The 24,133-nt window shown below is 44.1% G+C and overlaps 1 long non-coding RNA gene across 1 annotated transcript in view; it reads left to right on the top strand.

Moving 5' to 3' along the window:
* Positions 1 to 24,133, top strand: part of LOC139078831 (uncharacterized) — a 76,312-nt gene that overhangs the window by 30,705 nt on the left and 21,474 nt on the right. The window contains exon 3 of the long non-coding RNA XR_011531967.1: positions 24,022 to 24,096. This is a non-coding gene — a long non-coding RNA (uncharacterized lncRNA). The remainder of the gene's footprint in view (positions 1 to 24,021; positions 24,097 to 24,133) is intronic.

A 24,133-nucleotide genomic window follows, 5' to 3' on the forward strand; every position in this document is an offset into this window, starting at 1 on the left:
GTGCCTCCTATGGTACTAGAATAAAACTATAGTTCAATTTACAACCAGGATATTGGCATTTAAACAGTTAAGATAAAGAAAATTTTCATCACCACAAGCATCCCTTATGTTGCCCTTTTCCAGCCACGCACTTCCCTCTCTTCTCCATTCACTCCTTAATCCCTGGAAATTTATCATATTTTCCTTTTTGGAGTGATGATTTTTTATGTCATGTCTAAAAATTCTTTGCCTAGCACTAGATCCTGAAGATGTTCTCACATATTTTTCTAGAGTTTATCTAGAAAACACTAGTTTTCTAGCGTTTATAGTTTTGTGTTTTACATTTAAGCCTATAATCCATTTTGAGTTAAATTTTGCATAAAGCTTGAGATTTAGGTTGAAGTTCTTTTTTTTGCCTATGGATGTCCAATTGCTCCAGCATCATTTATTGAAAAGACTGTATTGCCTCTGTTGAATTGCTTTTGCACCTTTGTCACAAATCAGTTGGCCATATTTGTGTGGGCCTATATCTGAGCTGTCTATTCTTTTCCATCAATCTGTATGTCTACCACTCCACAAATATCACACAGTCTTAATAACTGCAGCTACACAAAAAATCTTGGCATAGGGTAGATTGATTTCTCCTACTTTATTCTTTTATTTCAAAATGGTCTTAGCTATTCAAGTTCCTTTGCTTTTCCATATAAATTTTAGAATAATCTTGTCTATATGTACAAAAAGCCTTGCTGGGGTATTGACAGAATTGTGTTAAACCTGTATAACAATTTGATGGAAAATTGACGTCTTTACTATTTTGAGTCTTCTAGTCAATGAACATGATATGTCTATTTGTTTAGATCTTGTCTGATTTCCTTAACCAGCATTGTATAGTTTTCAGCATACAAGTCTTGTACTTGTTTGTTAGATTTACACCTAAGTATTTGCTTTTTAAGTGTCATTGTAAATGGTATTATATTTTAATTAAGATGTCTACATATTCATTGCCAGTGTATATAAAAACTATGGATTTTTTCGGTATATTTATCTTGTATCTTGTGACCTTTCTAAATTCACTTATTTGTTCTAGGAAGTTCTTTTGGCCTTTTTAAAAACTAGATTCCTTAGGGGCCTGCCCAGTGGCTCAGTGGTTATGTGCACACCTTCCACTTTGGCGGCCTGGGGTTGGTGGGTTCTGATCCCAGGTGCGGACATGGCACTGCTTGGCAAGCCATGCTGTGGTAGGCGTCCCACATATAAAGTGGAAGAAGATGGACAGGGCCAGCCTTCCTCAGCAAAAAGAGGAGGATCGGCAGCAGTTAGCTCAGGGCTAATCTTCCTCAAAAAAAAAAAAAAATTCCTTGGGATAGTCTATGTAAACATTCACGTCATCTGCAAATAGGGATGGTTTTATTTCATATTTCATTGTTTTCTAATTTGTATGCCTTTTATTTCCTTTGCCTTATTGCGCTGGCTATAACTTCTAGCACTATGTTGAGTAAGAGTGGTGGGAGCAGACATCCTTGTCTTGTTCCAGATCTAAGGGGAAAAGCATTCAGTCTTTCACCACTAAGTGTAATGTTCACTATAGGTTTTTGTAGCTTCTCTTTACCAAGTTGAGGTAGTTCCCTCTATTCTTATTTTTCTGAGAATTTTTGTCATGAATGAATGTTGAATTTTGTCAATTTTTTTCTGCATTGATTAATATAGTCATGTGGTTTTCTTTATTTGATCTGTTGATTACATTGATTTCTTTTCAATATTGATCCAGGATTGCATTCCTGGAATAAATCCCACTTGGTCATGGTATAATGCTTTTTCCATATTATTGAATTCTGTTTGGTAATGTTTTGTTAAGTGATTCTGTGTCTAAATTCACAAAGAGTATTGATCTGTAGTTTTCTTTTTCTTTCTTTTTTGGTGAGGAAGATTGGCCCTGAGCTAACATCTGTGCCAATCTTCCTCCATTTTGTATGTGGGACACTGCCACAGCATGGCTTGATGAGTGGTGTATAAGTCTGCACCTGGAATCCAAACCTGTGAACTCTGGACTGCCAAAGCGGAGCATGTGAACTTAACCAGTGCACCACTGGGCCAGCCCTTGTAGTTTTCTTTTTATGTACTGTCTTTGTCTGGTTTTGGAATCAGGGTAATACTAGCTTCATAAAATGAATTGGGAAGTGTTCCCTTCTTTTTTATTTTCTAGAAGAGTTGTGAAGAACTGGTGTTAATTCTTCATTAAGTGTTTGGTAGAATTTTCCAGTGAAATCATATCATCCTGAAGGTATATTTTTTGTGAGTTTTTACATTAAAATTTCAATTCCCTTAATCGTTAAAGGGCTATTCAAGTGATCTGTTTCATTCTGGATGAGTTGTGGTAGTTTGTACTTTTTGAGAAATGGGTCCATTTGTCAGATACAGGTGTGTGGAGTTGTTGGTAGTGCTCATTTGTTATTCTTTTGATGTCTGCAGCGTCTGTAGCAATATCTCATATTTTATTCCTGATCTTGGTAATTTGTGTCTTCTTTTTCTCTTTGTCAGTCTTGCCAGATTAGTGCCAATTTTATTTTTTTTCTGATGACAATAAATTTTCTTTGAAAATTCAATTTTCTAAACATTCAATTTGATTGCCTTTGTTTCATTGATTTTTCTCTGTTTTCAACTTCACTAATTTCTGCTTTTCTTACTATTTCCTTCCTTCCACTTACTTTGGGTTTATTTTGCTCTTCTTTTCCAAGGTTCTTGAGATAGGAGATTAAATGATTGATTCAAGACTTTTTCTCTTTTCTAATGTACATTTTTAGTGTTATAAATTTACCTCTTAATACTGCTTTACTTGTGTCCCACAAATTTTGGTATGTTTTATTTTCTTTCATTTCAATGTATTTTTAAAATTTCCCTTGAGACTTCTTCTTTGACCCATGGATTACGTTAAATTTCCAAGTGTTTGGAGATTTTCCTGTTATCTTTCTGTTATTGATTTGTAGTTTGATTCCACTGTGGTCAGAAAACTCACTCTGTGTAATTTCAGTGCTTTTACATTTGTTGAGGTTTATTTTATGGCCCTTGATTGGTCTATCTTGGTATATGTTCTGTGGGCACTTGAAAAGAATGTGTATTCTGCTGTCATTGACTGGAGATTCTATAAAGGTCAATTAGATTCTGTTGTTGATTGTGTTGATGAATTCTCATATATCTTTGGTGATTTTCTGTGTAGTTATTCTACAATTGTTGAGAGAGGGGTGTTGAAGTCTCCAACTATAATTGTGGATCTGTTTATTTCTTCTTTCGGTTCTATCAGTTTTCCCTCACACATCTTGCAGCTCTGTTGTTTGGTGCATGCATATTTAGGATTACTGTCTTCTTGGTGGATTGACACATTTATCATTACGTAATGTCCTGTTTGAGTCTGGCAATTTTCTTTGGTTTGAATTTTCTCTACTTTATCTCACATTAACATAGTCATTCCTGCTTCCCTTTGATTAATGTTTGCATTATATATTTGTTTCACCTTTTAATTTCAACCTGCCTATATTATTATATGTGAAGTAAATTTCTTGTAGACAGGATATAATTGGGTAATGTTTACAATCTGCTTTCCCATTCTCTGTCTTTTAATTGGTATATTTTGATCATTTACATTTAATGTAGTTATTTATAGGATTGGTCTTTTTTATTTTCTCACTTTTTTCTCTGCTTTTTAAATTTCTGTTTTTTTCCTGCCTTCCTGTGTGTTACTTGGACAAGTTCTAGAATTTCATCTTGATTTTGTTTCCTTGTTGACACTTTCCATTTCTTTGTGAGACTTTCTATATTTTTATTTGCTTCATGCACGTTTGTAATTGTTCATTGAAGCACTTTTATCACAGCTGCTTTAAAATATTTTGTCAGATCACTGTAACGTCTCTTTCATCTCAATGTTGGCATCTATTAATTGTCTATTTTCACTCAGTTTGAGATCTTGATTTTTGGCAAAATGAGTGATTTTCGATTGAAACTTTAACATTTTCATATTATGCTTTGAGACTGTGGATTTTATTTAAACTTTCTGTTTTTGTTGGGTTTTTGGTGAGGTGCCACTTCTTTAGTGCAAGGTGGAGGTAGAAGTCCAGGTCCCCACCTGTGTTTTGTTGACAAGTGATCCCGAGGAGGCTGCTTTCTGTTACTACCAGGTGGAGGTGAGAGTTCCAGCTCCATATGTGGTTTCTCCTGACTCTGCACTTAGGATGGCCTTGCTACTGCTGGGCCATGGTGAAAGTCCTGACTCTTCACTAGGCTTCTTCTGACAGCACCTCAGAGGAAAGGGGGAGGGACTCCTCGTGACTACTGGATGGGAGTAGAAGTCCAGGCTCTCAATGTGGTCCTCCACTGGTTGGGGGAGTTCATTACTGGCCAGTGGGTATGAAAGTTCAGGCACCCTATTTGATCTTCTCTGACCCCACTCAGGTGCACTGGGGCACCTCATTACAGTCTCATGAGGGGGAAGTTTAGGCTCCCACTTGGACTCTGCTGGCATGGATGGGTGTGGTGCCACAGATATTTTCTGTGGTGTATGGTTGGGGTAGAGTGGTTATAATCTAAAATGTTTCCTGTCTCCTAGGCTGCCCCTTTCCTATTCTTTTGGGGAGAGAGGGAAGGCTTTTGTTGGGGCTTGTTCTGTCTGCCAGTTGGTGTTTCTGAGTTGTTCAGCTCCAAATCTGGGGTATATGAGGCAAAAAGAAAATCCAGGGAACTGACTCCTCTGTCACTCCCTGGGTTCTGAAGATTCTAGTCAGTCTACTTCTTCTCTCTACCTTTTAGAGTCTTCTTACCTTTATTTTATATATAATATCCATAGTTTTTAATTGTACTTAATGAAAGGAATAGGCATGTCAAAGTATGTCTAGTCTATCTTCCCTGAAGAAGTATCAAATGTAAATATTTTAAATAAAGCTGAATTTTAATTTGATTTTTTGAAATGTAATTAAATATTTTAAAGTAGTTTTACAAGAATAAAACCATTTTCAGTTTTAACATTCAATGTCCTTCTAGTTACCAATAAAAATGTTAGTATCATGCTTCACCCATATGCACAAATTTAAGGGTAATATGACTGGTTTAATACTGCAAAATGTTCCTCAGCTGCTGCCTGCATCTGTTGCAAACGCTGTGATCATTTGTGAACACTCCGGGAAACTTAAATTAGAATACAAAGAGAATGAAGAAAACAGACACCTGGCCCTTACTAGGAAACAAGCATTCAGCATGCAAGAAGTGTTGCATTTACACAGAGAGGAAGGGTTTGACAAGTTAATTTCTCTCTTCTCTTATACCTAAGTGCTCCTGTTGCTCACATTCTCCCTATGGTTCAATGTCTGCAGGACGAAACCCACACACGTTCATGGCATTCAGATGCACCTGCCTTCTGTTTTGAGGACATCAGCAAGAGATCTGAAGGATTTCCCTGGGGCCTGACAGGTCCCAGAAACAAGGATGTTTGGGGTGATGGATTGCTCTGCACTGGCACTGAGCATCAGATCCTAAGCGACAGAGGCGCTCACGTGATCTTCAATAAGTGTATTGTGTGTGTGCTGTAAGGTATGGGAGCCCCTCCAACACAGAGGTCCAGGCCAGGGACCCTCTTGCCTGGAACCTAAAGGTAGTATTGTCTTCCATTGGGCCTGTTCAGCTAAGACTTTTAAGCTATTTGCCACATTTTAAGGGCCTTCTTTCTCATCTGTTTTCTCATAATCTAGTGTAAGACTATTAACAATGTAAATGAGGCAAAACTAAACATTTGCACATTCAACTGAGAATTAATATGAGGTAAACACAGATCAGGAGATGGTGAGCGTTCTTTCTCTATAATTTATGATACAATTTTAATGGTGCTGCACCACTGTGTCTCTGGGTAGAAACACTGCGTGGGCAGAGAGGGACATTTCCTTCTCTAAATTGTGGGGGAAAGAGCTGAAGTTTTATTTTATGGTCAATTTCATTTTTTCTAACTGGAGTCAAACGCTTGATATTATAATTAAAAATACATCAAGTCATCCAGAACAGTGGCAGTGGTGTGTTTGGTTAGATGGCAGGATAATTGCCAACCCTTATCTTCAATTTTCAGACTTAAATCTCTTTCCCATTTAGTTTTAATTGGCTCTAGGCTTCCATCCATCCTTTACTTTGGGTTCATTTGTCGCAATTGTTTTATCTGAGCTAAGTTGTTCTCCAATGAATACAATAAATCTATGTAGCTGATTTGCCTTTGTTTTTATGGTTAATATTTTAAGATTATAAAACCAGACTTTTCAGAATGCGAAATATAGGAGTAAATGGCTCTGTTTCAGAATTACTTTGTCAATGTCTGAAAAGGCATTAGCTACCACACATTAGCTTATCGAATCACATTTTTAAAAACTCTCTATGAAAAACAAGAATTTGTATTTTTATTTTCCCTGCTCTTAACTCTTGTTGATTTTTTATGACTCTCATAGCAGCATTTTTTGGAAACTTACATCTTTTCACAATGATTTTTTCCTCTTTCCAAACTGCCAATTAAATAGTGACCTGGTTTGAGGCTGCCTTAGCTCCTCAGGTTGCATTGCTGATAAAAAGCTCAGTCCTCTTCCCTGGCTACTTGATAGTGGTTAACACTTTTTTGGGGGGCAATGTCTTATTAAAGTTATAAATCCTTCTTCCGAAAAATGCATGTACTAGTTGCGTTTCAACTAGGGCATTGAAGGACGTTCTGCGGTTGTGCCCAGCTTCCTAAGAGTTTCTCAGACCCCAGGTTAAGCTCCTGGGTTCAGACCACTTGGTGGCAGAGGCATCTGCAGTAGACATAGTGTGGTAATGTCAAGACACTGTTTACAAGAGCCAGCGTGCCAATGCTGTTGGGGGAGCTGGTATTCCAACGTAGGCAAGTCCATTCTTTAGCTGTGAGCAGAGCTAGAGGCTCAGGACCTAGAGCACAGCAGGCAGAAAATGCTGCCACTCAGGGAGTGAGCTTATAAAGTGAAACGGAAGACAGTCCTTTTGCTTTCTAATGAAACAGGATTCAAGTTATAATTTTATTGGTGAAACGAAGGAAAAAGATCACCATTTAAAGCAAGTGTCTTAGAAAGCTGGTCTTTCTAAAGGAGTCAAAATGTTGTGGTTCCATTTCACACTTAGAGGGGCTTTGGATATGCAAAGCAGGGGAGGGAGCTATGGTGCTCTGAGCGAGAAGTGAGAAGTAGGAAGAATCCCCGGGGGAGAGAGGAGCCACGTGCTTCAGAACAGGCCTGGCCAGTGAGAAACCCCTAGAGAATGTTCAAGAAATGGGACATCTAGTATCGGATGTTAGGTTGTTAGCTGTGTGGTGAGAAAATGTAAGTCATCCCTTCTGACCTACAAACCATCAATAAAAGTGCTGCTAAGTGGAATGCTTGTAAAAATGATTGCTTTTAGGCGAGAGGCTAGGGTTGGGTGAAGAAGGTGCAGAATTATGGAGAACAGAGAATAAGAATTCAGTGAGGGCAGGAAATTGGAGCTGGAGGTGAGAGGAGAATATAGGTTCCCTTGCAATTTGCAGAAATCTCAAGGCAGGCATTAGCCTTTTCCCTAGGACATAAAATAGGGGTTTGAGCCAAACCGATGTATGTTTTAAGGAGCATAGTGACCCGCTGACCTCTGAGTAACATTTGTCTAGAGTGTTCACATTTCTAGAGCCCCTTTATATTCGTTCACATTGTTTGCTCTCCTCGCATTCTGAGTCCCCAGGCATGGTGTGCCTGTAGGGCCGGCAGCTTGTGAGACTGACAACTGCGGAAGGAGGGAGTGACCGAAGGATGATGCAAGAGAATTTTTAGTAAAGGTGGGGAGGGAAGAGATTCCTGCAACTCTGAGGGTCAAAGAAAAATGTTGGTGGGGATGGATAATTTGAAAAGGATTTGCAAAGCTCCATAAGGTTTCCAATTCTGTCAAGTTCCCAGGAGGGACAGTGCTGGCGCCCAGAGGTGTCATTCTACTCTTTTCTGGGAGAAAGGTTCCCTAAGATCATGCTGACCCCCTGTCTATTGCGGTATGGTAGGCATAAGGGGCGGGGACGCAGCTGTGACCACTTCTTTCTTTTCTCAATTGTTGACTGACTTAGTAAGGTTCCGGGAAATATTTGGTATGCTGACTTGTACTGTCTCAAAAGAAAAGAAAAATGAGTACACCCCACTCCCTTGCTTATTAGTGTGCCTTATACATGTCTTGACTCTGCACAAGCGTTCCTTCCTGAGGAATCTTTAGTGTCACTGAATGGACTTCGTGGGAGGGAGGCAGGAAGAGAGGAGGGAAGGGAGAGGGGCAGGCTGCTCGGATGCAGAGCCATGAAAGCTGGAGTCAGGGATGCAGGGCCTGGAGATGAGGTTGACTGGCTGACTTGTTTCTTTTGGTCTCAGTGACCTGCATTCCCAGCCCTTTTCTCCAAGAATTCTGTATAATATGGTCTGTGGACACATGTGATGTCTCTCTTTAGAGCGGATGAGGACATATCTTTGGGCGGTGACTATGCTGTCCAATATTGCACCAGGGATGCTTGTGGGGCTAGAGGGTGGTGTGGAAGTGTGAGAGGGGGGAATGGGGACCCGTGTTGATGACTCAGCACTGACGCATATACTGGGCTGTCATAAAGAGTGCATTTCTCATGCAGTGACTCACTCAGGCGTTTGTTGGATGCAGGTAATATGCCAGGTGTCGGGACGCAGAGATGACAGTGCAGCCCCCGCTGCAATAGAACTTAGAGCGGTTTCTGTTCCAGCTGGTGGGTTTCAAGTTCTAACCAAGGCTTACAAGGCCCTGAGTGACGGCCCTTGTCACCTCTTCACCTTGTCCTCTCCTCCTTCACCCTCTCACAGCCCAGCCACGCTGGCCTCGCTGCTGTTCTTGGAAAGCACCAGGCACACTCCCATCTTAGGACTTTTGCGCTGGCTGTTCCCTCTGCTTAGAACGTTCTTCTCCCTCGTCTCTTTCCATTTTTCTCGAATGTCACCTTATTCTGATCCGGTATGAAAAGTGCAGTGGGCCCCCTTCCCAGCCGCCTGACCTCCCTCACCTTGTTCCACATTTTCTTTCTAAGGCATATATCTCTTTCTACCGCACCATGTAATTGACTTATTTATTATGCTTTTATAGTTAATATCTGTGTTCCCCTGCTAGAATATAAACTCCATGAGGCAGGAATGACTGATGCGTCCCAAGCCCCTGGAGCACGGCCTGTGGATGAATGAACAGATTACAGGGGGAGCTTTGGAAGTCCTCCTGCCCTTCCCCCGTCCATGGCAGGCCGGTTCAGGGCTATACTTGAGCTGAGCGTCCCCTCCATCTCTTCAGTCTCTCCCTTGGCAGCATATCAGGGAGGACCGATCAGGCCCTCTTGGTAAGCTCGGCCACACGAAGACGCTCCTGGTGGCGCCCGCAGGAAGAGTAACGCAGCCTCGTGGAAGAGGAGGCACTCTGCGATCCTGGTAAAAGTTTTCAGGACCTTGATTACCACAGCTTTGAGGGAACTTAGCCAAGGAAGTTCTTGAAAGGAGGCTTTGTATTTTGTGTTAGAAGTCCGACTCTAGTCTTCCAAATGTGATCCAAGTTTCATCCATTCGTCTAGCTCTACTTCTCTTTCAAGAGGCTTTCCAACTGTCAGCAGTCACCACTCTCAGTATCCAGCTGTCACGGTCTGAGCCCCTCTGCGTGTCTCAGGAATCCTGTCCCTTCCCCAGGTGTTTCTGAAAATCCCCAGGAGTGCCCAAATGTCCCTCAAGTCATCTCAGTTTCCACCAGCTTCGTGTGACATTGGCTTACTCAGCTGATCACTCTGGGCTTGTTGTAACCATTTCTCTAGAGCTCCCTGTGGTCTAGTCCTCAAACCAAGGACACAGCCTAGACTTTCTCTCCCAGACACAGCTAACTCAAGGCTATGGGGATGTGATAAACCTTCCCAAGGAGCTGATGCTACCACAAGAAAATTATAACTCAGAAAAGGGAAGCCTAACACTCCACCTCAGTCATCAGTGCTTCTAACGTCCACTGGCTGTGCTTCTCCATGGTGGCAGTGCCCCTAACTGGGCACCTCCCCCCTTAGACACTAGCCTGCTGCATTGCTCCAGGACTCGCTTACCTCCTCTGCAAGAGCATTCCCTCTTACGTGTCCTTCTTTCCCTGAATCAAGCCCCAACCCCAACTCTGCAGTTAGCCAAACAGCCCCACCGGCCTCTTGTCTGTCCCCCCTAAAAGTGAAGTTTACACCCAGCGAGGGGCTTTTGTGCTTGGTGTTTCCTCTGTCTGGATGCTCTGCCCATAGATCTCTGTGCACCAGACTCCTTGTCATTCAGGTCTCAGCTCAAATGACACCTCTGTGGAGACGCTTCCCTGACCTCTCAATCTGAATAGGACCTCTCTCTCCCTCCTGTCACTGAGGTTTGTTCTATTCTCAGTCCTTAGCACTATCTGGAAGGATCTGATTTATGGCTGGTTTGCATGTGGTTACTCAGCCCTCTACACACACAGATGCCTGTTTCTATCTCCTCAACGTAAAATAGAATGTAAGCTCCCCAAAGTGGAACTCACCTGTCCTGTTCACCATTTTAGCTCCAGGACCTAGAAGATTATCAACTGGAACATAACATAAGATCAATAAATATCTGTTGAATGAATAGACACCCGGATCCCATCAAACGGGCCTCATTTTCCAGTTTTTCAAGAAAAGCCAGAAATCCATATTTTAAGTGTCATCCCCCAATGTGGCAACATATTTAAAAAATTTAAAATATTGTTGTAGGCAAATAAATCATATCTGCAGGATTATTTGTCCTGCCAGCTTCCAGGTGGGGTCACTGCCCTAAATGCGTGCAGACACTTCCCGGGTTTCTTGGAGGAAAGAGATGGGGAGGCTAGGAGCTTTGAGGAAAAAGAGGTGACAGAGGATAGCAAGAGCGATTTCTCACCTCTGAGAAGGAAGCGGTGGTCAGAGAGTCCCTCAAAGGGTGGCAACCCCTGCTCCTTACCCTGACGGTGTCTTTGGAGCTGGCAAGACCTCAGAGAAGATGGCACAGCTGGGGAGGCAGGGCCCCAGCCCCCGGGGGAATGGGGCTCATAGTGCCCCTCCAAGGTTGCATGGAAGTCACGGTGAGGTTAGATTTCAAGGGGTCTTTTGGAGGGTCCAAGGCAGTAACCAGTGTGGGCTGGAGGGGCCTCGCAAAAACTTTGGGCAGCAGAAGCGTCCATAACCCAAAGGGATGGCGGCAGTGGAAATGACTGGATTGGATTTCCCACCAGACCAGAGGGAGAGGCACTCCAGGGTCAGATTTAAATTAACATAAATCGACCTCTCTGACATCTCTCATAGAACTCAGTCTGTAGACTGATGTTTCTCCCTATTACTTGACATTTTGTTTTTGCTGAAGTGGGACAAACTCCTGGGAAGTGTGTTGGGGGAAAGTATAGCACCAGACCTCACCCCAGCAGGGGCCCCTCGTCCTAAGGTCCCCTTGGGCTCTCTTGGGCTGCTTCTTGTCATCTTCGGACAGTGTCCTCCCACATGCATCTCCTGGTTTTAGGCCACCCCACCCAGGGGGAGGGTCCCGCTTGCTCCTGAGGCGTGCTCCCTAGGAACCTGCAGTGGCAGCCTTTGCTACGTATGTTCCAGCAGCAGGGGGAGGCTGAGGCATCAGAGGCCTCTTGTGGTCCAGATGAGGGACAATCAGGGCCAAATTTATAGCATCCTCCAGCCGTGTCCTCAACACCTCCAGCTTGCGAAGGGGAATTCCTAGGTCCTGCTGGCTCAGTCCTTTTTTGGAAGAGAACAAAACACTTCCTGGCTCTTTTCATGCTCCAAACACCTTTCTCCTCCCCAGCCTTCCTTCCCTGCACCCTCCCTGGAGAATGGCCTGTGGAGAAGGAAACCAGCTGGCTCAAGCCGGCGGACAGGATGAGATACTTTGTGCAGAGGATTTTCTGCCCAGTGGGAGCCAGCAGCTAGAGGTGGGGCTGCTGCTCCCATCAGAGAAGCAGAGTTTCTCTCTGGCTGAATTCTATCCACCTCACATGCTCTCCATCCTTCTGGGCCTACTCACAGAAAGACTGCCTGGGAGTGAGGGCTGAAGGACTCACTGTGTGTGTGGGATCGCTCTGTGCTGGAATGCTTCCTTCTTCCCAAGGGAGATGGGTGCACACAGCTCAGGGTAAAAACAAAAAGCTCCCGACTCTCTCTGAGGCCTGGCAAACATAGACTACATTACCTGCTTGAGCAATGGAGGAAAATATCCCCAGGCTGATGCTTGCCTGTGCCTCCCTCCACATCTCACTCTTCATACCTCATCTCCTCTTCTTGCACAAGTAAGGGGGGAAGAGAGAGAGGAGGAGAAGGAGGCCTGAGGGCGGGTTTGGAAGTGCCTTGGCCAGGAAACAGAGGTGAGAGTGGGGGGGCCGCCTTTAATGAGGGCACCAGTGTAACTGCCTTAGGGGGACTTCAGGCCTGGTCGCACCAACAGCTATTTATAATATAGGATGTGCTGTATCCACCACTGGAATTCAGACACGTCTGGGCATCTCTGGCAAGTTGGTCAGTGAGCCAGCCAGGGACTCAGGAAGAAGCAGGAACCAAGCACCATAACCTTGGCCTGGTAACAGGGCCTTTGGCTTCTGAGGGGGGAAGTGATGGTACGAGGCGTGCATTCAAATCTGTCCCAGCCCTGGCTCCCTGCCCCAGGGTGAGAGGGAACTAGGTGCAAGAGGAAACAGAGTTTCATGTAAATGTCACAAGACATCGGGCAGGAGCATTTCTGCTTCAGCAGTCCTGAACAACTTCGGAACGCCTGGTGGGGAGGGAGGGGTGCTATTCCACATCTTGCCACAGATAACTGAGTGTCTGGTGGGACACGGAGGAAGTCATGGGAAGTGCTTTGTGGGAGCCACAGGTTGGTGGATCCAAATTTTAGGGGGAAGCACAAGTAAAACAGCTCCTGAGGATGCCCTGAAACAGTTGTGTGGAACTCAGCAGGGTGGGCATTGGGGATCCTGCATCAGCAGGATTACAGCAGCTGCAATGATAACTCCACCTCAGGTGTCCAAGTAAGGGGGAGAGAGAGAGGAGAAGGAGCCCTGAGGTCGAGTTTGGAAGTACGTTGGCCAGGAAATATAGGTGAGTTTGGGAGGTAGCCTTTACAGAAGCTTTCACATACACGGTTGTATTTGCTCCTCACAACCTCCCACAGAATGATCCTCTTCCCTCAGGACCCAGAGGGGCTGGCCTGGCAACCTCACGGCCACCTCGGCTCTGTCACTCCAGGGTCCTCACATAGGGACACTTCAAGAGCTGTAAAGCCAATGTGAACATTGCTTGGGGGCCTTTCTTCTGCCCAGGGTTCTGAACAGGAAACAAAGTAGTAAAAATGGAGAAAAATATTTCCTTTATTACTGACAGAAGCTGAGTTGGAAGATGCAGCTTATAGTGAGAAACAAATGGCCCTGCTAACTGAGCTCAGAATTGGCCAGACCTGCCTACCCTGTCACAGACACAGCTGGACATTTTTCCAGGTAATATTTAGAGCATAAAAAGGCAGAGAGGAGCAAGAAGAGGAAGGAGCTGGGCTACTCTGTCTGGTTTCTCTATTGAACTCACCAATGAGGTGAGTGAGGGGCGGAGAGGGTCGAGAGTGTCACACTAATCAACGTCCCTCCAAGTGGAAGAAACTTCAGGGCTTGGAAGAGAATGTTCCTGTATGAATAAGTGTACTGCATTGATATACAATATCCCCTGGGGCCAGGCCCTCTGTACTGGCAGGACTTAATGCTTAGTCTTCCAGCCTCTTGAGGGTTGATTGCTGTGTTAGTCAGGGATCTTCAGGGAAATGACAGAATCAATAGTATATATATAAATAGTAGATATATGTGTGTGTGTGTGCGTGTGTGTGGGAAGAGAGAGAAAGAGAAAAGAGAGGGAGAGAGACATCAATGTAAGTAAATTCACCGAACAAAATTAAATTATAAAGATTTATATCAGGATAGCAATCCTTGGATCAATTAGTACCTCACAACTATCTAGGATCTGTGGATCATTGCCTGAGCCACAGCGCTGCTTAAATATTTTTTTTTAATTGAAAACAGAGAAGAATGACTTGTTTCTTGATTCAATAAGTAGCAAATAAGTGTCTGTGGTATCCTGGGTCCTGTGTGGAAGACACCAAGGGGAGTGACATTCGATATTTGTTTTCTGGGGCTCAAGGTTGAGTGGACGATGGCAAAGCATAATATGATGAGCGCAATTAAGAAGAGAAAAGCAAAGTGCTATTATGGTCCCAGGTAGGATTAATTCTGACTTGAGATCTGAAGAAGGCTCTATGGAAAAGGAGACATTTAGATTGCACCTTGAAGAATGAATAGAATTTTGACAAGCAGAGATTAAGGGAAAGGAGCTTTCCTTCGTATTGGAGGAATGTTGGTAAGTCTGGTCTTGTTAGAGTGTTCTAGATGTGTGTGCATCTGGGAGAGGAGGAGAGGGTGGAGGATGGCTGTAGGGTTTGCTGGGGGCTGGAAGGCAAGAAGGAAAAAATAAAAGAGAGAACTCAATCTGGAAAGAGAGTTTATATTGGGAAAGGCACTGAATGCTGTGCTAAGGAGTTAAGACTTCCTACAGAAGGTAGGGGGGCTGTTGACTGTTTTCAAAGAGGTGAGGGGGGAGACACGGATTTTGAAAAATCCTTCTGGCGGTGTGTGTAAAATGGTTTGGAAGGTGGTCCGAAGCCCATGTGCGAGTCTTGGTGAGAGCTGGAGGGGACGGAACCACGGCAGAGGTCGTGGGAATGGGTGCCAGGGACTCTCCTGAGAGAAGTGTGGCAGGCAGGACTTGATGCAGTGTGGAAGTAGTTTCGGTGGGCTTGGGAGGAAGCCAATCACGAGTGGACCTGTTTGTCTTGTTTGAACGATACATTCTGCCTGTGTCAGAAGCTCTTCTGTGTCTCCTGTCTCCTCTGGACTGGAGGTTCATTACAGGCAGAGAGTCGGGGTTTTCATCTTTGTGTCCCCCTCAGCCTTCAGCTCAGAGCTGTGATCATGTGAAGAAGGCAAGATACGAATGTTTGTGACAGCCGAGTGACCCCAGGAGGATAGGCTGTGGCATGCAAATTGCACGAGGGAGGGTCCATGTGTTGCTCTGTGGGTGTGATGCCCGGTACTTGAAGTGAAACTCTCTCTGTAGAGGACACGTGGAGCCAGAGAACCTGTGTGGGAAAGCCCCACCCGACACGCGTGGGTGGTTATCTCATGGGGCCACCTGCACTATTAAGGGAGCCCTGAGCAGGAACAGGGGGTGGGGGAGGGGCCCGCCTGGGCTGGGGAAGCTCACTTCAGCTCTGAAGACAGGCCGGCCAGGATTCCTGCTGAGGGAACAGCACGTGCTGGCTACACTCCAGCCTGGGAATCACCAACTACGGTCATCACAGAAGCCACAAAAGCCCCTGGAAGTCATCAAGGGTCATAGGTTCCTGGAGCCACCCACAGGGGTACTTTCTGGCAGGATGATGGGTGTGAACTAAATATTCTCCACTTCGTATTTGCTTTACCTTTATTTTTCTTTTTTGAAAAAAGTAATGCATGTTCATTGTAGAAGTTTTGAAAATAAATATAAATAAAAAAATAAGTAAAAGGATCCATTGTCTTACCAGTAAAGATAGCCGATGCCAAATTTTCATGACTATAAGGCAGTATGTCCTTACCACATGCGTAAGGTATATATAAATATACATATACACCTATATATATTACCATATATTTGGTATGCCATGCACCACACCATATATGTGTCCATTACCAAATGTATATAGAGCGCTTTTTGTTTCCTCAGTGAATCACTAGGGTCCTCGTCTGTCGTTTGCAGGAAGTGCAGGATCTCATCTCGAGGCCCTGCCCTCTTCTGTTGTCCATGAGCACCAGGGACTCATTCAGCCCAAAGGGAGCCAGAGGTGCTTTCAAACACTGGGAGGTGACAAGGTGGGGTTCAGTCAGTTCCATGCCATTTGTTCTTCCTGCTGCCACGTGGCACCACTGTTGAAAACTATTTGCCAATACTGTGATCTCTTGACAGGGCTAAACTCTTGTCACTACCATTGAGGAACCCCATGCTTGGGCTCCAAAGTCACAGCTCTCTAGGTTCACATTCTCCTCGCAAGCGTTGTTCCCAAAGTACCACCAGGGACCCTGGAGGCTGCACGGTGAGGGCCTTTCTGCCTCAGCCACTGCTATTGCAGAGCTGGACCAGCCTCACAAACCTCAGGCTCCTGTGATGAACCTGGGCCTCCAGCGTGGCGTCCCTTTGCCCCTCTTGTCTTTGGGGCCTTTGGAATCTTCTCCAGCTGATGAAACAGGGTCAGGGCTACTGTTGTTTCTCTAATTTTAAATCTTGGGGTAAAAGTTGTAGGAGTCTAGGTTACTTCCTTCCCAGAAGATCCTGGGCTCCCTATGCAGATTGGTCCTCCTCTTTCTCAGAAACTTGTTCCGCATACCCAGGAATACTGGTCAGGCTACAGGAAGTTTAATTATATTGTTCTCCAGGAACACATCACAAAACTAAGATCTCCTCCAAGATGGTGAATAGGACACCTCGATGGATAGTTGTGTGACTGATTAGAAAGTTACCCGATCTGTCCGCCTAGGCAGGGGGGCAAGAGGCAGGTCTGGCACATCGTTATATGGAACTTTCCTTTGGGATCAAATAAAATCCACTCATCTCCTCACTCGAGAGCTGTCCTGGTGATTTGGGCCTCTCTGCGCTCAGAGGGCACGCTTGGAATGCCAAATATTGCCTCCCGGGGCTTTGATGAAGTATCCAGCCAGCTCTTTCAATCACCAGTTTAAAAAATAGAAATGCTTCCAAATCTCCGAGCGGAGGAGCTCGGTCTGAATAACAATTATGTGTGTGTGATTGAGGTTCTCTACCTTCAAAACACACTCCGGGTCTTATCACTTCCTACCACCCAGGTGCAGGCCACCACATTGCTCTTCTAGACAATGGCAATAACCTCCCAACCAGCCAACCAGCCCCTCTGCTTCCACACATTCCCCTCTACAGTCTGTCTTTCACAGAGCAGGTCAGAATGAAGTGCTCAGCGCCTCCTGATGCCTTCCCAGAACAGGCCAGAATAAAATCCACACTCCCCACTGCGGTACGGAGGCCCCATGGTGTGACCCCTGCGTAGCCCTCCGGTCTCACCCCATCCCTCTTCACTGTGTCTGCACTGCCCTCTTGCTCTGCCTTGAGTAGCTCAAGTCTGTTTCTCCCTCAGGACCTTTACACGTGCTTTCCCCTCCTCCTGGAACATTCTTTCTCCATTTCTCCTCATGTTTCCCTCCCTGGATTCATTGAAGTCTTGGCTCTAAAGTCACTTTTTCAGAGAGGACTTTAAGAGTAGACACTGCTCCCTGACACACTCCACTTCCCCCATCATGTTGTGTCCCTGCTCACACTTTGTTTTTCTTCATTCATCTTATTATTGCCCCCAATTTCTTTTATTTAGTTGATTTGTTTCTTTATTTGTTGCCTGTCTTCCTAGCATTAGAGCTGAAGTTCCTTGAGAGCAGGGCCATGTCTGCCTTTTTGTGGTGGAATCCACCAGGCCTAGTACAGTGCCTGGCACACAATAGATGCTTCAGGAATGTGTTTTACATGAATGAATGTCTGAGCCCATTTCTCAAATTTACAGAGATGGAACCCAAGTAATGAAATGGCTTTCTTTGATGTAGAGTCAGTAGTTGCCTCAGTATAGGGTATTTCTTGCCTACCTTCCAAAGTGCTTAGCACTGTCCACGTACAGGGCATTAAGCATAGGTACACACACACACACACATACACACACACATGCACACTTTGTAGCAATGAAATGCATAGACAGAAACATAATTAGATATCTTTCTTGAAATTTAAAACCATGGTTTGGGATAGTTCTCAGCCAGACTCTGTTCCACCTTTGGGCATTCCTTCTGACTCAAAAAAGGCTATGTCATTCTTCGCCACTGCTCAGGTGGATTCTTCAGGACTAATTATTCTGTGGGAGAGCAGTCTGTTTTCTGAGTGACCCCCCCCCCCCTTTCAGTGGAGCCTCCCAAAGGCCTCTAACTTTGTGGGTTTAAAAACAGGAAAGGTAAGGAATTTGGAAAGGGTTTGGCCAGATAATTCTGTTCCATGTGACACTGGTTGGAGTTATTTACTGATCTGTATTCAGCAGGTGCCTAAAATGGGCTGGAAGGTGTGAGAATGCTTTACTCACGTGCCTGGTTTCCTGCCGCTCCTCTGTGAGGCTTCTCTCTCTCCAAGCGGCTAACTGGGCGTCCTCACAGCATGGTGGTCTCAGGCTAGTTGGACTTCTGACCTGGCAGCTGGCTTCTAAGAAGGAGCAGCAGTCCTAACACTGAGTTCTCATCTTGACTCTGTTACTTATTAACTTTTAGACACTGGGCAAATTGTTGCAATTTTCTGAGCTTAAACTTCCTCATCTGTGAAATAGGGATGCTAACACATATCTTAGAATGTTGTTGTGAGGTTTAAAGTGAGATGTGTATAACAGGAGAATAGAATCCCAGAACCTCAGGACCCAGGAGTTTGTAAGGATGGAGGGAGAATGACTTTTCTATTCCCTTCCTTTCCACCTAGAAGAGCTGCTTCTGGGAGAGGGATCTCTGACCAGACGTGTGATCTGGGGTACATGGAAGAAAAATTGCCATTTCAAAGCTTCTGATGATTCTTTACATTGTTTGGGATGGAGCCCAGAGTGGAAACTCACATAAGACGACCCTTTCTGGTTGTTGAAGGCAAAACACAGGGAGACGAGGTGAGACGAAGGAGACATGCATAATAAAATAACAGAAAATGTCTGTTTCCTGGCTCTGAAACTCAGAGGAAAGAGAGAATGAGAGAAAGGTCATAACTGGAGGTTGAGATCCCAAGTCCTCGGAGGGTTAGCAAGAGATACTGTCTGGTGCGATGTGTGATATTCCACTTCAGTCTGCTTCCTTCTCTGTAATCGCCTTCATTATCACCAAATCTTCAGGAAAAGCCTTGTGCTGGTGTTGTGTGGAGGCCTGAGGCGGAGCCATATCCACTCAACCTTGGAAAAGGAGAGAGAACAGCATCTCAGGAGGGAGATGGTGAGAGGAGGTGAGAAACTTGCTGACAGCAGGAGTTCGAACACTTGCGCCCACTTTGGAAATCCTGGAAAAGATACTAGACTTCTCTAATTTAGTATGTTAGGTTGGGGCTCAGACTATTAAAGTGGGGGAGGCTGACTCCAGGAGGCTGGTAGAGTTGGGGACATTCTGGTTACGGATACAAAGAACTTGACCCATAGCTGACTTACCTTACATGGTGACTTCTCTTACTCAGAGTTCAGGTAACTTGCAAAGGGAAATAAAGCTTAGCATGGCAACTGGCAATCAGACTCAGGTTTGCCTGAGTCTAAAGTCTTTACTCTTCACACTCTTCCACATTTCCCTTAAGTACTATGTATTTGCTGCCAAGTCTTTTTAGAATATTAGAGCTAAATGAAAGGCCTGGTGGCAGCTTAAAGTCAAGTTAAATGATGACTCCCCTTAGGTCACCTGGGGCAAGGCAGGGCCTTCTTAGGACTGTCTGAAGATCACCCAAGTACACTTTCTCTTGAGGTCAAGTCTCCAGTGGTTAGTAGGCTCTAAAATCCTTCTCTGTTCTGGCTATTTTAAAATCTTGTTTATATGCTAATCGTACTCCACCCTCAGCTGGCCTTCTATCATCTGTCAAGTAAATAGTGACCATAATGAGAAAAGAAACCAGAAATGCAAATGAAGAAGGACAAAGAGTGTCAGTGAGCAGGAGCCAGCTGAACAGAAACATAGAAATCCCTGCTCAGAGCCACTTTGTCTCATATCTAAACTCACACCTTTATTTTTTATTGACTCTGGCATGAGAAGGTTTCCTTGCATTAGTAATGATGCTGTCAATGTTTTATAGGGTATGGAAGTCATGGTCACATTGAAATCCTTCCTCAGTGATGGAGGACTCTCAGACTTATTGAAACACATACTGAGTTTGAGTCAGAGTGTCATATAACCCAACCGAGGATCTGAGAATTCTTTGGGGGTGTTGGTGACATTTGGCCCCCTTTACTTTGTTAATATATGCTTCTCTACATCCTCAAGGAGGTTTCAGAAGACTCCTCGACCTCCTTTTCTTGACTGAGACCTGGATCTCCTAAAAGTCTCAACTGCCGCTGCAGTCCCCACCAATAGAAGCTGCTCTTTCTTCTACATTCCACGCAGCAACCTCCCAGGGAAGACGTTGCTGTTCTCCTCACTCTTACCTGCACCTCCAGACCAATGCTCATCAGCCTCCAGGCAGAAGCTCTTTTCCCTTCCAGGTCACACCACCCACTTGAATCATGTTCTTTTCCTTCTAGTCACTGACATCAGCTTATTTCCAAGTTAGTTTCCTTCCTTCATTAATGATTTTGAAATGACAGTCAGTCATTATCCCCATTTATTTCAGACACAATCCTAGGATTTTTTTTTTTTTTTTTTTTTTTAACATTTGTTAGACAGCCAATCCAACAAACTAATCTCCAAACTTCAATGTCCTTCATTTCTCTAGTTCTTCAACTAACCTTGTAGGCCAGCATTCCAGTATCCTACTCTCTGGTCACAACGCCCTGTCCTCACAATGTCTCTCCCATTACACTCAGACCTCATATGCTCTTCCTGTCCCTTGGTCACTTCATTTTCTCACAGTTTATCCAAACCTCTATGACTCCACTCTTTCTCTATACAACCTAGATCCCAAGGTTGTACAGACATGTGAACCACTCTTTCGCAAGCATCTTTGATTCCTTTCCATCCTTTATCTTTCTATCATATCATCCATAAAATCCCAAACTAGAAACAATGGTACTGTTACTCTCTGCCTCCTATGCTCTTCACTTGAATAGGGGAATACACTGGAAAAACAGTCACATATAGATTGGCATGTTAAAAAATTCATGGTCTCCAATCATGACTCATCCCTTAGCACTACCTCTCAATCTTTTGTCTTTAGTCAACTCTTTCTCATTTCCTTCACTGACTATCAAACGGTATCTATTTCTTCAAGCCTCATACCTTATACTTGTTCTTTTGTCCTCAGCAGACAATCAAGAAAATCAAAGAAATTAAGCATAATTTCTCCTCCTGGATATAAACTTTTCCACATTTATCCCCACTGTGGCAGACACTTTTGATTGCCTACCCAACAGCTGTGCCCACCCATTCTTTCTTGATAACAGAGTCCTGATTTGGTTTAGGTGTTTGGTGGCTATGTTGTTCAGAGGGGCTAGGCCCTTGCCTGGCCCCAGTGGATGGATCATAATTAGTTTAACTCAATTTTGAATGCTTCATTTCCTTTGTCAGTACTTGGCTTGGCCATGTGAAGAAATTCTGGCCATTGAATGGAGGTCTGTTGAGGGGCTTCTGGGGAACTTTTTCTCCCTCTCAAAATGGAGCCCAAGAAAGAGCTCTTTTCTCCTGGTCTTTGGATATTGTTCTGTGTGTGGCCTGGAGCTACTGCAGTGATCTTTTGACCTTGATGAGAGTGGCTGGTGTGTTGAGGGTGCCAATGCAGAAACCTGGAAAGAACCTGGGTCCTTGATGACATTGTTAAGCCACTGAATTAGCCAAACTTGCCTATAATCATCCCACTCTTTGATATATAAAAGAATAATATTCCCTTCTTGATATATAAAAGAATAATATTCCCTTATTTATTAAGCTTCTTTTGATTGGATTTTCTGTTGCTGGCAACCAAAAGCATTGCAAATGTTAAACTAATCCTTCCAGTCCTGGAAGGTTCTCTCCTCATTTCAGGGTGAATCTCTTCACTTGTGCTCTTGATCCTCTTGCTTCCTGTCTTTTCTGGAACTTTGTCACTTCACTCATCCCCCTCCGTCCTGTACCTTCTACTTCTCCCCCTCTAAGTCCATCAACTTGCTCAAGCAGCCTCTAATGTTAGAAGTTTCTCTCAAAGCCGTATCTCCCTCTAGCTCTCAACAAACTTCTCTTCTCGCCTTCTCATGCAAACTCTTTAGAGTGAGCTCTGCTTTCTGTCTCTACTTCTTCACTTCCCATTTCTTGTTTAGCCACTCAACTTGGCTTCTGGCTCTTCTTGACCATTAAAAAGGTCAGGTAAAAGTTACTAATGATGATCGGGGCTGGCCTGGTGGTGTAGTGGTTAAGTTCACATCCTCCATTTTGTTGGCCCAGGGTTCGTGGGTTCAGATCCTGGCATGGACCTATACACCACTCATGAAGCCATGCTGTGGCGGCATCCCACATACAACATAGAGGAAGATTGACACAGATTTTAGCTCAGAGACAATCTTCCTCAAGCAAAAAAGAAGATTGGCAACAGATGTTACCTCAGGGCCAATCTTCCTTATTAAAAAAAAAAAAAGTTACCAATGATCTCATAACCACCATGTTCAATGGGATGTTTACGATCCCACGTTTTGCTGCATTTAATGCAGCTTATTGAATCTCCTTACTGTTTTGGCTTTCATGTAGCCTCACTCTCCTGGTTCTCCTTTGTGATGCTTCCTCTATATCTCTTGTGGATGGACATTCCTCTCTCTTCTTGCCCCTTACATTTTGGTGTTCCTTAAGGTTACACCATCAGTTCAGCTCTGTTCTCATTCTATATATTCTTTCTGGGTCAGTGCACCTACTTTTATGGTTTAAATGATCACCTTGCTGCTGATAACTCCCAAATCTCAGACCTCTTGCCTGACCTTCAGATCTTTCTGTCGAATGAGTTGCTAGAAATCTACACCAGGATACCACTTAGGCCCCTCAAACCTAACATGGCTATGCTGAATTCATCATCTTCCTTACCAGACTTCCTCCCTCCTGTGTTCTCTAGCTAAATTGGTGGTGCCCCATTACCAATCACTTAAGTAAGACACTTGAAGACCAGCCTGCACATCTCCCTTTCTTCCCTTCTCCTCATCTACCACCTTCTCCCAATCTACCACCAAACGTGGGGGTTTTGCCACCTACATAGCTCTCAATCTTATTCCTGCCTCTTCAGCCCCACCGCCACTCCCCCAGTTTGTATCCCTACCACCTCTCTCCTAACCACAACATTAACTTCCTAATTGCTCTCCCTACCTCCATTGTTTACCTCCTGCAACCAATTCTCAACACAGCCGGCAGAGGATTGCATCTTGGTAATTAAGTTTGACTGTGGTATGCCCTTGATTGAATTCTGTCCATGGCTCCCCAGTTTTTATTTACAGAGTGAAGTGCACATTCTTTAACAGGGCATTCATGAGTGCCCCCTGCTGGCTTCTCCAGGTTTATCTCCTGGCATCTGCCTAACAATTTCTTTTGTTTCCTTTGTATATCATGTTATTTTTCAACACAAACATACACACACATACACGCACACCACTTTGCCTAGCCAGTTCTCTGAGTTGGATGCCATTTCTTAATTCTACAAGACTCTACCATTTCTACCACTACGATTTACCACGCTGCATTATAATTTTCTTTTTTTATGACTATTGAGAGCAGTCTTACTAATATCTGGGCTGTCAGTGACCAGCCTGTACTAGGGATCCCTGGCCCATAGTACAGATCCTTTAATATTTGTTGAATGAATGAATGGATGAATAAACATATCCTCTAGAAAGTTCAATCTCCTGGATCTGTCTGTGTAGATTGGGCCTCTATGTAGCTTCAACTCAGAACTTGAAGAGTGAACTAAGCACTGTGCCTACAGACACCTCTGAGATACCACCTTGTCACTGTTCCTATATTTCACATTATCCTACTGTAATTCTCAAAGTGTTTTGATACTCCTCTGGTGTTGGAATAATAGGAGAATTTCTTCATGGATCCACTTGCAGGAAATAGTAAAAGCAACTCATGATTCTGGGATTACATGTATAAAATTAATATGCACATAAATAAACTGTTATGTTTACTTTCAAGCTACCAAAGGAGATGTTGCTTGCTGATTTTATTTTTTTCTGTATCTCCTTATTTCTCACTCAGTTGCTGGATGAGAAGAGATCCCTCAAGATCAAGAGAAGAGATCAAGAGAGGAAAATCCCTTGGAGCTGGAGGAGGGTGAGAGACATTGCAAACTTTGCTTTTTCCTCAATTT

This window comes from Equus przewalskii, chromosome 23 (genome assembly GCF_037783145.1).
Source record: "Equus przewalskii isolate Varuska chromosome 23, EquPr2, whole genome shotgun sequence".
Taxonomy (NCBI): Eukaryota; Metazoa; Chordata; class Mammalia; order Perissodactyla; family Equidae; genus Equus; species Equus przewalskii.